At 46.5% G+C, this 15,508-nt stretch overlaps 1 protein-coding gene across 2 annotated transcripts in view; it reads right to left on the bottom strand.

Annotated features, from left to right (window-relative positions):
* GALNT17 (polypeptide N-acetylgalactosaminyltransferase 17) overlaps positions 1-15,508 on the bottom strand; it is a 447,627-nt gene that overhangs the window by 309,150 nt on the left and 122,969 nt on the right. The window lies entirely within an intron of this gene.

Below are 15,508 nucleotides of genomic sequence, written 5' to 3'. Positions count from 1 at the left end.
AAAATGGTGTGGTGGCTCCCCGCGACCCGCCCAAAAAGCAAAAAACAGAATTATCAGACGACCCAGCAATCCGCTTCTAGGTATACACACAAAAGAATTGAAAGCAGGGTCTTCCAAGAGATATTTGCATTCACGAGGCAGAATGTTCACGGCATCACTCACCGCAGCCAAAGGGTGCAAGTAAGTAAAACGTCCATTCATCCAGATGAATGAATAAGCAGAATGGTCTATCCAGACAATGGAATATTATTTGGCCTTAAAAAGGGAGAAAATTCTGACATGTGCTCCAACATGAATGAGCCTGGAGGACATTGTGCTAAGTGAAATAAGTCAGTCACAAAAAAGACGAACGCTGTATGATGCCATTTATATAAAATCCCTATAGGAGTCAAATTCACGGAGACAGAAAGGAGAATGATGGCTGCCAAGGGCTGGGGAGAGGCGAGACCGAGGGGTCATTTAACGGATCTAGAGTTTCAGTGAATGTACTTAAAACGACTGTATGGCATGCTTACAAATGGTTAAGATGGTAAATTTCATGCAGTGTATATTTTACCACAATTTAAAAAAAAAATTTTAAGTATAAATCAAATCATGATACTCTCCTGCTTATGACATCCAGTGGTTTTCCAGGGAACCTAGACTATTTAAAAAAAAAAAAAAAAGTTGCAAATGAATTGTTCGGGAACCATCTTCAGTGGCCAGTTAACAACTAAGATCTCTGCAAGATCCAAAATGTTAGTTAAAACACAGAAACTCTCCAGTTCCACAGTCAAAGGCGGGGACACCTGATAACCAGCCTGACGTGTCCTTTGCCACTGACCCCATGTGGATCTATGAGGACAGCATCCCGGAGCGGGGCCCCGCTGTGGCCGACTATAGGACATCCACCAAAAAACGGGCACTCTGAGCATAACGGTCGATAGATTTCCTCTTTGAACGTGAAGTTAATGTCGGAGAAGACAACAGTTTCCACAAAAGATAGGGCCAGATTTGAAGAACAACTGCTAACAATTTCACTCCTGGGAATTTCCGGGACAGAATCTGCCATCCTGAGGGAAAGAAAAACGTATTCTCCTCGTGGGTCAGCCAGAGAGAAAAGAAAGTAATTGTGGTGCTTTCGCCTGGAGCCAGAATTGATCTGCAATTGAAGGAGAGTCACCGCAGGAAAAAAAAAAGTAGGGGAAAGATTTGCTAACACAGAAAGTTTCTGTCTGAGCATTTACTAATTTACTAGTCTGGGGAACGGGAGTTTGAAAAATAAATAAATAAATAAGCCCCTCCCAAGAAACTAGCAAAAATTAAAATGCGCTCGAAGCCTTTTTTTTTTTTTTTTTTTTTTTTTGCTCCAAATCGGATTATGTTTGACAGAAGAAAAATAATGAAGTCAGGGATTAAGGTATTTAATTTTAAGAGTCTGTACACCTGCATCTCTATCTACATCTACCTCAATTCCAACCTTATTCTTTCCATGTCCCCACTGTATTAGTGGGCGGGGGCTGCCCTAATGAGACACCACAAAGTGGGTGAAATTTATTTTCTTACAGTTCTGGAAGCTGGAAGTCCACACTCAAAGCGCCAATGGGGCTGTCGCTCCTCGGCTTACAGACGGGATGCCTGTCTTCCCTCTGTGTTTGGTGTCCTACCCTCCTCTTCTTTTAAGAGCATCAGTCAAATTGGATCAGGACCCACCCTGATGGTCTCATCTTCATTTAATGACCTTTCAAAGGCCCTCTCCCCAAATGCTGCCACATTTGAGGTACTGGGGTTAGGACCTCAACACATTATTTTTAGAGTGACACAATTCAGTCCCTAAGACCCAGAGAGGGAAAAATACTACACCTCTAAGTAAAACACTAAACTTTCCGGTAAAACTAGCAACGGATGCTCACGTAGCAGATCATTTTCTAGCAAAAACACCCGGATAGGAAGCACGAACGGAAGCTCTCCAAACGGCAGGTATCCCGTCGGCACAGGTAGGCAAACGTCAGGAATCTGCATCTCGGCACCCCTGCAAACTGAGTGGTGTCTCCCGATCGGACCTTGCTATAGTCCAAGAATGATGTCCTTGACGCATTTCCTAACAAAAACCCGCATGTAACACTGCTTCATCAAAACCCTCTCCACTTCCAGCGGTTTGCCCGTTGGTTGAATGTAACCAAACACTTACAGAACTACTCAGGGTCATTAGGTAATTTCCCCAAGGTCATTCAAGCTGCAAAGGGAGACCCAACGCCTGAACCCGTGTGGTCGTCCCCTCCCCCATAGCTTCAGTTTCCACCTGCACACTGACGGATCCCTAACCCATCTCTCCATCCCATTTCATTTCATTCAGTTCTAGACCTGTACATGCCGTCATTGACTCTTCCAACAGGGAAGTCAGTATTTTTTACGCCTAACTTCCCTTCCTCTTCTGTGCTTTGTCTTTTTTTCCACTGGGGAAACAAATACTAGATTTCTGAGGAAAGATGGCAGATTGAGCGTACCTATGTAATTTTGTCGTCTCTCCAGCACCCCACCTAACACGTCGGAAGAGGGGTTTACGTTTTAAGGCACAAATCCTCACGGACGGGGCACGCAGAAAAGGAGGCAATAGGAAGGATTTGGGAGGCGGGCCAGTTTATGGATGAGTGGTAACAAACCAGACAAAAGGGGCAAAGCTGCATTTTGAGCCGACAGTGAGGAAAGAGGAGTACCACCTTGGTTCCCTCCACAGGAGCCCTTGAAATACACAAGAAACTAGCCCTTGAAATACACAAGAAACTACGGCACCAGGAACAGCAGCCGTGCACATGTGGTGCCCGACTCTCCCTTCCAGAAAGAACCTGCCAGTGCACAGCCCCCAGCTGTTAGGACCTTTGGGGTCGGCCTCGTCTTGGGCGCAGTGGCCACGGTCTTCCCGGGCAGCCCCAGCCAGTGACTGAACACGGCCAGGATACTAGCGCCTGATCGTTCCTGCCCGGTGCGCGAAAGACAACCAAGAATCCACCCAGAGCCTGACTCTTGTCAGATCTGTATCACGGTCTGAGGCTCACCCTGCCCATCCCTAGACGTGTCACATCTGCATTGTCTCTTTCTTTCTCTGTTTCTCTCTGCTTGCTTTCCCTCTCTCTCTCTCTTCCTTTCTTTTCGGATGTAATTTAGTCAAGATGAGGTCGTGCTGAATTAGGATGGGCCCTAAATCCAACAACTGACGTCCTTATAAGAAAAGGACACGCACACAGACGAAGAGGTTCATGTAAAGATGGAACCACCGATTGGAGTGATGGCCCTACAAGACGAGGAACAGTCAGGATGGCCCGCAGCCACCGGGAGCTTTTAGAAAAGGCAAGGAAGGATCCTTCCCTGGAACTTCAGAGGAAGCACGGCCCCGCGGACACCTTGATTTCAGACTTTGAGGCTCCAGAAATCTGAGAGAACAGATGCTCAGTGCTGTAAGCCACCCAGTTTGTGGTCGATGTGTCACCAACGTCCTGAGAAACTAACACAAGGGTGCAGGTGACCTGGGACAAGTCACTTAACCTCTCTGAGCCTCAGTTTCCTCATCTGTGACGGGGGGATACTAATACTAGGATTAATTCATAGGGTTGTTATGATGGATTGAGTAAAAGCGTGGTAGTTACTTCTGTGTGTCAACTGGGCCGGCCACAGGGAGCCCAGATTACACATTCTTTCTGGGGGTGTCTGTGTGGGTGTTGCTGGTGGACCAGCGGACTCTGTTCACCCATCCGTAGGCCGCCCTCCCCAGTGCGGGTACCATCACCCAGCTAGAACAACAGGCAGAGGAAGGGGGAATTCAATCCCCTTTTGCTGTCTGCCTCGCTGTCGAGCTAGGACAGTTCACCTCATCTTCTCCTACCCTCAGACGGGGATAATGTCATCGGCTCCCCTGCTTCCCAGGCCTTCAGACTCAGACTGAATCACACCACAAGTGCCTTGAGCCAATTGCTACAATAAATACCTTTCTCTCCCTTCCCCCCCACCCCCCACCCCAGGACACTAACCTCTCCTGGTTTTTTTCTCCCATCCTATTATCAGTGGCTTCTTTTCAGTCTCCTTTGGAGATTCCTTCTTATTTTCTGGCTTCAAAAGATGGCCCCAGGCTCATCCTCAGCTTGTTTCCTTTCTTTCTCTTCCCTTCTCAGGCTCCCTTCATTGCCTAAGTCCCTAAAGTCAGTCCCATGCGCTAAATACTCGCCACACATCGGTGTTCTGTCCATCCCAAGCTTCTCCCCTCAACTCTAAACTCGGATACCCACCGGTGCGCACAGCATCTCACCCTGGGTGTCCCACAGGCATCCCAAGCTCAGCATCCCAGCCCCAAGTTCCCACAGCCCCTCCCAAACTCGCCCCTCCCACGTGCCCCCCCCATCTCATCCCAGAGCAGCTTCAGGTTTCCAGCCGCCCTCTGGGGCTCCGCACCTGCCCTCAACCCACCAAAGGCCTCAGGAGGCCCTGTCAGCCCTTCCTTTGACATACACCCAACATTGACCACTTCTTCCCACCACGTCACTACCGTGCGCCCCAAAAGCCACCTGCTCATCCTCCTCCTTGCTATCCCCTGGCTCCTTTTGCACATGCTGCCCCTTCTGCCTAAAGTCCTTCTGTAAGGCTTCTTCCCTTCCTAAATAAAAGCAAACCTCCTGCCATCCTCCATCCCCTACATGGCCTTATTTTCTTCCCAGCCGTCATCGTCACCTTACGGAGTATGTAGACAGTTGCTTCGTCAGTCCCTCCAGATAATAAGCTCCAAGAGGCCAGGGACTTTGTGTTCCCAGAGCCTACACCAGGCCTAGCACTTTGTAAATGCTCAAAAATTATTTGCTGGGTGAAAAAGAGCAAATTGAATCCATGAATGAGTGAATACCGCTTGAGTTCTGCCGATTCCCTGAAGTAGGAAAGCTGGCCAAAACCAAAGAGCGGGTTCTGGGCGTGTTTTGTACAAACAAGCAAGGTATGCTTGAGAGCTGAGCCGGAGAAGTTAGAGTTGAAAGCTTCGCGGACATTCTTGAGGGACACGTTCATTTCATATTTTTGACGGACCCAAATACACACACGTGCTCCCGGAGACAAGTGTGGAGAAATAAAAGCCAGCTCTTGCCTACTCTCTCCAGATAACTCTGATGTGGTCGTTTTTAAAATACCTGCCTCACAGCCGCCCCTGAGGAGTTCAGCTCGTATTTGGATCCTGGAGAGACAAATGTTCCAAGTTTTGTTAGACGTCCAGAAAGAGAAATACAAAGGGCTAATCGCAAATGTTCAGGGTCAAGTCTTGCAAGGAATGTGGCTCTTCATCAACTGTAAGGGCGTCTTCTTCAGAGGGGAGACCAACCTAATCTGAGTCACAAAGAAGCAAAGAGAGTCATTTCCCAATAGGAGAGTATCTGTGAATCGCTCCCGAAGAAGGGATCAATGTGCTAAGTATCCGTAATGACGGTCTTAACAAGAAAGATTAGAATCAGACATCTTTGCAGCGCAAGTCAGAAAAAGCACCGTATCTGTATTTGACCATGCTCTCTTTCCCCTCAGGCATCCCAAAGTATATATGAGGGGCGGTTATTAACAGACCCCACCAATTCGGACTCAGGGATCGCTCACGCAGAATGGGCTGGCTAATTTCACTTTGGTGTAATTTATGAAGCAAATGAAAAAAAACAAAAACAAAACAAAAACATAGCAATGAAGTGACACCAAGAAGCCTGGCATGCCTAACCTACAGAAGCCATCCTATTTTTAAGGGTCTTAGTATGCTAAGTATACTTAGTATACTAATGAAATGAAATATAATGCATGAAAGTTGTTTCTCCTGATCTCAAATGAGTGCCCCGTGTTGAATAAGGCAAGTTCAACAGAATTGCAAGGGAGACAGTTTTCGTTTTGTTTTGTTTTGAACCAGATGAGTCATGCTATATTTCTGGAAATAAGAAATTTGGTATAACTAATAAAATCCAGTGAAACAGTATTTCTGGGTTTTCACCAACTCAGCCTGGCTACCTCTCCCCTCTGCGGTAACCTTCCGCGCGGTGAAAATACCTCAGCCTGGAAGCAAAGGACAAGACTGTGCACCCAGAACAATCAAGAGAGGGTACATGTGCGCACACAGCCTTGCACACGTATGCCTGTATCTTTCAATCCCTGAAATTACTGTATAGAGTTCCAAGGTGGCCATTTAACTTAGGGAATGCTCATTTTTGAAACATAAATTTCAGTGTATGTTTAAGAACCCATCTTATGATCATGCTTTGTACCTACTTAGACTATTTTTTTTAAACGCTTATTTTTATTTTTGAGACAGAGAGAGACAGAGCATGAACGGGGGAGGGTCAGAGAGAGAGGAAGACACAGAATCCGAAGCAGGCTCCAGGCTCTGAGCTGTCAGCACAGAGCCCGACACGGGGCTCGAACTCACAGACCGCGAGATCATGACCTGAGCCAAAGTCAGATGCTTAACCGACTGAGCCACCCAGGCGCCCCTAGACTATTTTTAAAGTTACCACCCATAGCAGGTGCCTCACCATCCTACCCTGGGTAAAGAAAACCAGAAGCTACCAAGAAAAGGTTCATTCAGATGAAAGTTAAATTCTTTTCTCATCTAAGTAGACTCCTTAATTTATCTACCATTTACATTACTCACTGTTTTTTCAACTTTATTTTACCGTGATAACAACACTCAGCATGCGCTCGAACCTCTTAACAAATTTGTAAGTATCCAACATTGCATCCTCAACTGTAGGTACGATGCTGCGGACCTCTGCAATGTATCCATCCTGCTTAACTGAAACTTTATGCCTGTAGAAAGACAGCCGAAAGAAGTACAGGCTAACAGGAAACAATTAACAAAATGGCAATAGGAAATCCTTCCCTATCAATAGCTCCTTTAAATGTAAATGGATTCAATATTTGTTTAAAAAAAAAAACAAGCTTCTGTTACAGCACAACGAACAGCTGATGACAAATTATGGAAAAAAGACCAAGTTCAGTCTCTGAGGCCCTGACGGCAGCTCACGTCTCTTCAGCCTATGCCAGGGGGTGGAGGGAGGGCCTGGAGGCTCGAGGTCAGGGTCAGGTCCCCCTCAGGAACACACCGTGTGCACAAGACTGTACACATGGCGTCCACGCTGTGAGGAGACGCAGGGGCGGCGGGCATGTGTGGATTCTGGAAATGCCTTTTCTCTTCTTCCCCTTTTAGAAATACCGTGTGCAATTTTTAATTGTGCCTAGCAGCACGCTGATAACGATGTGTGCACAGGGTGTGTAGGGAACCGATGACTTGCCTTCCAAGCTAGGAAGAAGAGCCGTTTCTCACTTATTGGGATCAGAAAATAACCCCCTTCCATTTGTAATCCTGTCCAAGTCCATGAATGTCCAATAGCCAGTGATTTGGAAGAGCTCGGCCATGTTAGCTGTGGCTGGTGGGGAGGGGGGACACGGGACAGGAGACAGGCAGATGTCTCCCTGTTGGCCAGCACGCCGACCTCCGTGCCAGTCTGATTTGTGAATTTAACAAGCCTCCCTATAGGAAGAAAACTTCAAATCCACCTCCTGTCTTTAATGAGAGCACACGTTCCTAAATTATCAAAAGGAGCCCCAACTCCCAAGTTGTTATCAAAACAATTTAAATCATCTCCTTCAAAAGTTTGATTGAATATAGCAGGCATTTTTCTTCCATCAGTGCCAGACGCCAAGGAAGAGCAGGCTCTGTGAGGCTGTGACCATGAGGGCGAATCATCCCCCCGCAGGGACCTAAACGCACAGACACATGAAGGACACACAGCTCTGCCTGACCACTGCCGTTCGCCCCACCACACATCATCTCTGTGCTAAACCCTATCCATCCGGCCCCCGGGGAGGCAACAGCCCACGGGGACAGGAGAGTGTGCTCGGGGGCTGGCACACAGCAGGCATCTAGCCAGGGCTGAGGGGAGTCAAAGTGCTGCAGATCCTAAGTCTGCCTAAGCCTCAGTTTCCTTGTCTGTTCAGCGGGGTAGATAACCCCCACCTCACGGGTCTGCTGCGAGGAACTCAAGACGTGACACAGGTCAAGCACCTGGCACATTGGAGGTTACTTCACAAGACGAAGACCAACACGGATCAAAAAAGCATTCCAGAAAAAGCTAATCATAAGACAAGAAAACCCGTCTCCTAGATGGGCCCCCAGCGCCCCACAAGCCCTTCAAGTCGCTTGTCTCCGGGGCTCGGGCCTGCTCACCTGTAAGATGACCCAAGGTCCTGTGAGCAGGTGTAACGTTCTCTGCCTGTAGGTGCCCGGAAGGCTCTGCCTCTGGCGTTCACACCCTGTAAGTCAGCTGCACGGGTAGGGACACAGCGTCTGCAAGCCGCTGGGGTGAAAACCCTCACGTGCCCACTCGGGGAGATGTGACAGACCCACAAGTCACACCATCAGCACCGTTACCCTGCCAAGTTCCCACAGGCAGCCACTGTTTTTTTTTTTTAAATCATATTCCATATCTTGGGGTTAAAACAGCCTTAGTCTGGCACCTGCGAAACAGGTCTCTCCACCCCCAAAATAGATTTCTATCCATATCCCGTAGAAGGTACAGGCCCATGCACCCATGGCGAACACACACTGAAATCGCTGGAAATAAAAACGAAGTACAAATCTGATGAAGCCAGGTCTGAACATACCTTTACTTTTGGAAATTGAAAAACCCAGCCACTCGGAACAAAGACAGGAAAGCCGGGCTGTGGCCGCCTCCACGGTCAGCTCAGAGGAAAACGCGGGGTCAGAACCAGACAGGGGAGCAGCCTGCCTGTGGGACCAGCCCGAGGAGATAGATGTCGACACTCACCTCTGGCCCCTGGGCCAACCCTCAGCTTCAATTTCAGCTGCTTTGTTCATGAATCGTATTGAATTTAGGTTAACGTGTTACGTTATTCCCCCGATTTTGTTTTTTGTTTTACATGATACTGATATTTTGAAATTGAGGTGAAATTCACATAACACCCAACGAACCGTTTTAAACTGCACAATTCCGTGGCATGTAGTACATTCAGTGTTGTGCTACCACCGCCTCTAATTCCAAAACGTTTCCATCACCCCTTAAGCGAACTCCACACTCATCACGCATTCTTCTGGCCCCACCCTGCCACCAACAACCACTAATCTGCTTTCCGGATATTTCTCTAAATGGAAGCATGCCATATATAACCTTTTGCCTGGCTCCTTTCACTCAACGTAATATTTTTGACTTTCATCCACCTTGTAGCCTGTATTAGACTTTCATTTCTTTGGTGGCTGGATAGCATTCCATTCCATGGACGTACCACATTTTGTTTATCCCTTTATCCACTGATGGACATTTGGGTTGTTTCCACCTTCTGGCTCTTTTGTAAACAATGCTGCTATGAACATCCGCGCACAAGTATTTGTTTGAATATCTGTTTTCAGTTCTTTAGGGTATGTACCCAGGATTGGAACTGCTGGGTCATACAGTTAATTCTATGTTTAACTTCTGGAAGAACCCCCAAACTCTTTTCCACATGGCTACATCACTTCATCTTCCCACCGGCAAGGCGCAAGGCTTCCAACTTCTTCACATCCTCAAATACTTGTTAGTTTTTGCTTGTTTCACCACAGCCTAGTGGTTATGAAATGGTATCTCATTCCCCCATTTGTTGTTGCAACAACCATGGCCATGTAATTTATTGACATAGAACTTACCGAGATTAAAATACACAGACCCTTGGGGCGCCTGGGTGGCGCAGTCGGTTAAGCGGCCGACTTCAGCTCAGGTCACAATCTCGCGGTCCGTGAGTTTGAGCCCCGCGTCGGGCTCTGGGCTGATGGCTCAGAGCCTGGAGCCTGTTTCCGATTCTGTGTCTCCCCCTCTCTCTGCCCCTCCCCCGTTCATGCTCTGTCTCTCTCTGTCCCAAAAAATAAATAAACGTTAAAAAAAAATTTTTTTTTTTAAAATAAAATACACAGACCCAAAGTTCGACTCACTTCAAAGCTCTGTGAACACCTGATGGGCAACTACGACTCAAGACAAGATGTAGAACATTGCAGCACGTGGTAAGGTCCCCTTATGCCTCCTTCCGGTCTATTGTCCCCTCCTCCAGACATAAACACATGGTGACTTTATCACCAGAGGCCGCTTCTGCTGTTTTGCACTTCTTATAAATGGAATCCTATTGTAGGGGCTTCCTTTTTTCAACATGATACTTCTTTTAGACTCATCCACTCTATTACTCATGTCATTACTTTACGTGGCTGGATCATGGATCAGTACAAAGTTCATTCCTTTGTACGGCTGGATGGTCCCCCACAATACGAACACACCAGTCTATACATCCGTTCACCTGGTGGTTGACATATGGGTGGAATCCAGTCTAGGGCTACCATGAGTAAGGCGGCTATGAACATTGGATCCAAATCCCTCTTGTTTTGTAAGATCGGTTTCACGGGGCGCCTGGGTGGCTCCATCGGTGAAGCATCTGACTCTTGATTTGGGCTCAGGGCGTGATCTCGAGGTTCGTGAGATCGAGCCCCCGCATTGGGCTCTGCGCTGACGGGGCAGAGCCTGCTGGAGATTCTCTCACTCCCTCTCTCTCTCAAAATAAGTAAACTTAAAAGAATTAATTCATTCGTTAACTAAAAGATCAGTTTCGAGACTGTGGCCTCAGGGAAGATCAAGGCCCAGAGCAGATGTAGCACACCACAGGTGAGACATGGCTTCTCCGGGGTGGGGGAGGAAGAGCCCCGACTGTTTCCACTAAATCCATCTGAACGTAACGAAGTGCGGGCAGTGGGGGTGAGGGAAGGCTTCCCCTTAGTCCACTAGAGCCACAGTGGCAGAACCTGGGTTAAAGAACTTGGCTTAGGTCCATATCTTTCCTGAAATCTGCAGCCTTGGGAGGAGGAATCTACCAAACTACCAGCAAGGCAGGTTCATGTGCCACGATGGGGGCCGAGTTCAATCCACACAGCAGGAAAAATACATACGTGTGTATATGCATGCGTCTGCGTGTCCACACATCTATGCCCAACAATATACATCCACCATATTTCAATATATTACGTGTATTATTACATTATATTTATATACGTATTTGTAGTATGTGTTAAAGCTGCCGTAATATATGGTAATATGTTATAATACACACACACCTACACACACACCCTGGGTCCCGAAGGTCAAGGATTTGTTAATCAAAAGCATGCCTGCATGTCTGTGAGGGGAGGGGGTAAGAAATACTAGACTGGCTCCTACACAATGAGGAATCAAACGAAAGTACTTCATTCTTGCCTCAGATAAACAGAGATCTATAGGCTCAAGAGGTGCTTCTTAACTTCAAAGAGAATTACTAATGGCAACAAGAAAGACAAAATACTGCCCATGAAGTCAAAGACTGAGAGTGAGGGAACAGTACAAAGTATGGGGAAGACGTCAAAGGACCGCATAGGACTTATGACTTATAAACCGACAAAAGGTAAAATTCATAATTAATATAGACTATCATGTCCGGGGGCGGGGCAGGGGGCAGATAAGAGAATACCAGAATCGTCGGAGAAAATGAACAAGACAGCTCTTTCCAGAAACTTCTTTAAATACTTGAAACGTCAAGTTCATAACCACGTAAATAATAACATAAAGCATTTGGAGATATATAACGTTGAATTAACGGATGTATACGTAAATACGTGTATCCTATAAACAGATGCTATGCTCTCAACCCAAGCATCCATGGAACATTTACAACACCCGATCACACGTTGGGCCACAAGAAAGAACCTTAAAAAATTTTTAAGAAGCAAAAACTGGCCAGCCCCCATGCAGTCCACAACACAATGAAACAAGATGATAACAATGACCTTTCAATGAAAAAGAATCCACACTGCATGAAGATTTGAAAACAATCCTGTGATTAACCGCCATTGTCTACACAGACCTTTATAGGCTTATACAGCCCAGAGTCTGGAGCACCACACCGAAGAGCCTGTTGTCTGCCTTTGCATTCCGTGGCCCCCTACATAGAGTGACACCTTCTTACTGACCCTTTTATTTGGCTGTCCATCTCACTCTCCTAGAGGGAGAACTGGAAAACTAGAAATCCAAAAAGAAAACCAAATCTACCACGATAACTCACTTGAAAATATCTAGGATGGAAATAATCCATGTTAGAGTTATATGCACCCGGATCTAGTCAGAGTAAAACTCGTGGCCTTAAGTACATTTATTATTAAAGCAAAAAATAAAAATAATAATAAATGAACCCCAAGCATTCTGTTGAAGAAGTGAGAAAAACAAAGAAAGAAAACGGGACGGGAAAACAGTGATAAAATTTTGCAGACACTAACGAATCAGAAACCAGAAAAACAAATTGCACAGTTGGATAAATAAATGGAAAATGACTTAAAATAATTAAAGAGACGATCTTCTGGCAAATCAACCTTATAAAGGGTGGGAAGTTATCATTCTTTGCACATTCATTGATTATATGTATAGAAATCACACGACAATGAAAATAATAATTCTGAAAATTAGTGCGTAGGTCAGAGACATGAGCGGGCAGAAGGTAAATACAACATAAAATTTTAAAAACCAACGCCTTTCCCCAGGCAAAATCCAATTAGAACACAAGATGGGGAAAATAGCAGTCAAAATAGTTAATAAGTAACAGTCTAGGAAGAAACCTGACAATACATGTTTAGAAAGACAGAAAACACGTAAGCCAATGGAAAGGTACATCCTCTTACTAGAGGAAAAGACCAAAGATTCCAGGTCGCCAGTATTCACAAACCAAGATGTAGGTGTAATAGAACTCGATTCTGATCACCAGCCCAGTGGGGTCCGGAGTCAACCTGACAAAATAGCTACACAAGCGATACAAAGTTACAGAAATTATATAGAAGAAGAGAAAGACAAGAAGAGTTAAAATTCTTTTCTTTAAAATGGTAAGAGGGGTTGCTCCAAGATGTTAAAAGCTTGAAGAAAGCTGGGGCGCCTGGGTGGCTCAGTCACTTGAGCGTCTGACTTCGGCTCAGGTCACGATTTCACGGTTCGTGGGTTCAAGCCCCGCGTCGGGCTCTGTGCTGACCGCTCGGAGCCTGGATCCTGCTTCGGATTCTGTGCCTCCCTCTCTCTCCGCCCCTCCCCTGCTCGTGCTCTGTCTCTGTCTCTCAAAAATAAATAAACGCTAAAAAATTTCTCAAGTTTAATAAAGCCACTATAACTAAAATAAGTCAAAATGAAAACCTATTCTAATAAATAAAGGTAATACAAAGATGGTGTTACAAATTATTTACCAAATGGGGTTGGGACATCGGCTATTTAGGAGTTAATTCTGGACAGATGAGCCAGTTTATTACTGTTACTTTATTAATAAGGATAGGTATATTTATATTAACAGTGTTTGGGGGACACGTAAGCGATGTGCCAGGCATTGTGCCAAAGGGTTTGCAGGCATTATCTCATTTAATCCCGACCACTCCTGTAAAGCAGGTGTTATTACTTTCAGATCATCTGTTCCGACCAACTCACTTAGAAACGAGCAAACCAAGGCCCAGAGAAGGTGAGTGACTCAGTCAGGGTCACAGCGCCGGGCAGGGGGCCAAGATGAGCACGCAGGCCGGCGTCGCGCCTGTCCAACCACACGGGTTCCAATTACCGCCTCGGGTAACGGAACGCGGCTCTCTGGGGTCTGCGCACACGAGCCTGCAGAACAAGAGTAATCCACAGCAGAGAGACTCAGAACAAAACAACACATGCAAAGGGAACAGCGAGGAGGGTTTTCAGAGGCAGAAGCTAAGGATCCAAAGCAGGATGTGACCAGCCAACACTGGTGCCTTTGCCAAAGGTGTCGAGGGAGCTTTTAATAGACCAGACGACCAGGACTGTGGCACGCTGCCTCTCTGCAGACAGTCCCTCTGCAGCTCAGCTCTTTCCTGACGCACCGGCTGTGGCTCACCAGGGCTTGGAAAGCACAGGGAGATGGGCATCTATTTCCCCCCACCACCACCACCACTCCGACGAAGTCTAGCCAGGGCCTCCCATCCCCCTCCCCATGCAAGGTCCGCCATGAGACAGAAGGCTTTGCGATCCAGGGCTCATTCAACAAGCAACACATTCCGGAACATCCTGCCTGGGCAGAAATCTTGCCAAAGACACTCCTCGTGAAGTTGAAAGAGGACACATCCACCTGTAATTCAAGGGCTAATAGCTGTGGGGTTTCTTTCTTTTTTTTTTTTTTTCTTAAGCTTGTTTATTTGAGAGACAGAGAGAGAGGGGGCTATCAGGGTAGAGGCAGAGAGAGAGGGTAACAGAGGATCCAAAGCGGGTTCTATGCTGACAGTGGAGAGCCCAAAGCAGGGCTTGAACTCACAAACCGGGAGGTCATAACCTGAACTGAAGTTGGACACTTAACAGACAGAGCCACCCAGGCGCCAAAGCTATGGGGTGTCTTTCTTTCTTTCTTTTTTTTAAGTTTGTTTATTTGAGAGAGAGAGAGAGGGCTATCAGGGTAGAGGCAGAGAGAGAGGGTAACAGAGGATCCAAAGCGGGTTCTATGCTGACAGCGGAGAGCCCAAAGCAGGGCTTGAACTCACAAACGGGGAGGTCATGACCTGCGCTGAAGTTGGACACTTAACCGACTGAGCCACCCAGGCGCCGAAGCCATGGGGTTTCTTTCGGGACTGATGAAAGTATTCTGGAATTAGACGGTGGTGATAGCTGTACAGCATGGAAATACATTAAAATCCACTTCGGTTTAAAGGATGAATTTTATGCTATGTCACTTTTATGATAAAAACATAAAAATTTGGAAAAGGAGGGTTGCCTGGGTGGCTCAGTCAGTTGAGCACCCGACTCTTGATTTCGGCTCAGGTCATGATCCCAGGATTGTGGGATTGAGCCCTGCGTGGGAGCTCAGCGTGGAGCCGGTTTGAGATTTTTCCTCTCTCTCCCTCTGCCCCTCTCCCCTGCTCTTTTTTTTTTTTTCTCTCTCTCTAAAATAAAAAATGTTTTTAAATTGGAAAAGAAAAAAGAAAACTAAAAGAAGGAAAAAACACTTAAATATAAATATTAAACTATGGGGGCTCCTGGGTGGGTCAGCTGGTTAAGCGTCTGACTCTCAGATTCAGCTCAGGTCGTCATCTCATGGTTTTGTGAGTTCGAGCCCCGCATCAGGCTCTGTGCTGACAGTGCAGAGCCTGCTTGAGATTCTCTCTCTCCCTCTCTCCTAACCACCCATCACTGGACCTCAGTTTCCCCATAGGTAAATAATGGGCACAATGAATTATGTAGTTTACAGTCTTTTTCAATTATATGAACTAAAGCATGTTTCAGCATTATTTAAATAGATAATTTTTTAAAAATATGATGAGAGGTTAGTCTCCTCGAAAGAAATGTATCCAGAACCAGAATGTTCCTGGAGTCCACAATGGACTCCCCTCTCCTGCACCTTCCGGCTACACTTCTGCCAGCAATGCGTATTGCTCTCACCCGGTTCTGAAACTGTGGGACCCTCTGAATGCCCGGACGCACGTGTG

The sequence above is a fragment of the Puma concolor genome, chromosome E3 (genome assembly GCF_028749965.1).
Source record: "Puma concolor isolate L17-30 chromosome E3, mPumCon1.1.hap2, whole genome shotgun sequence".
Taxonomy (NCBI): domain Eukaryota; kingdom Metazoa; phylum Chordata; class Mammalia; order Carnivora; family Felidae; genus Puma; species Puma concolor.
The sequence above is the reverse complement of the archived record's forward strand: the minus strand, read 5'-3'. Positions and strand labels throughout refer to the sequence as shown.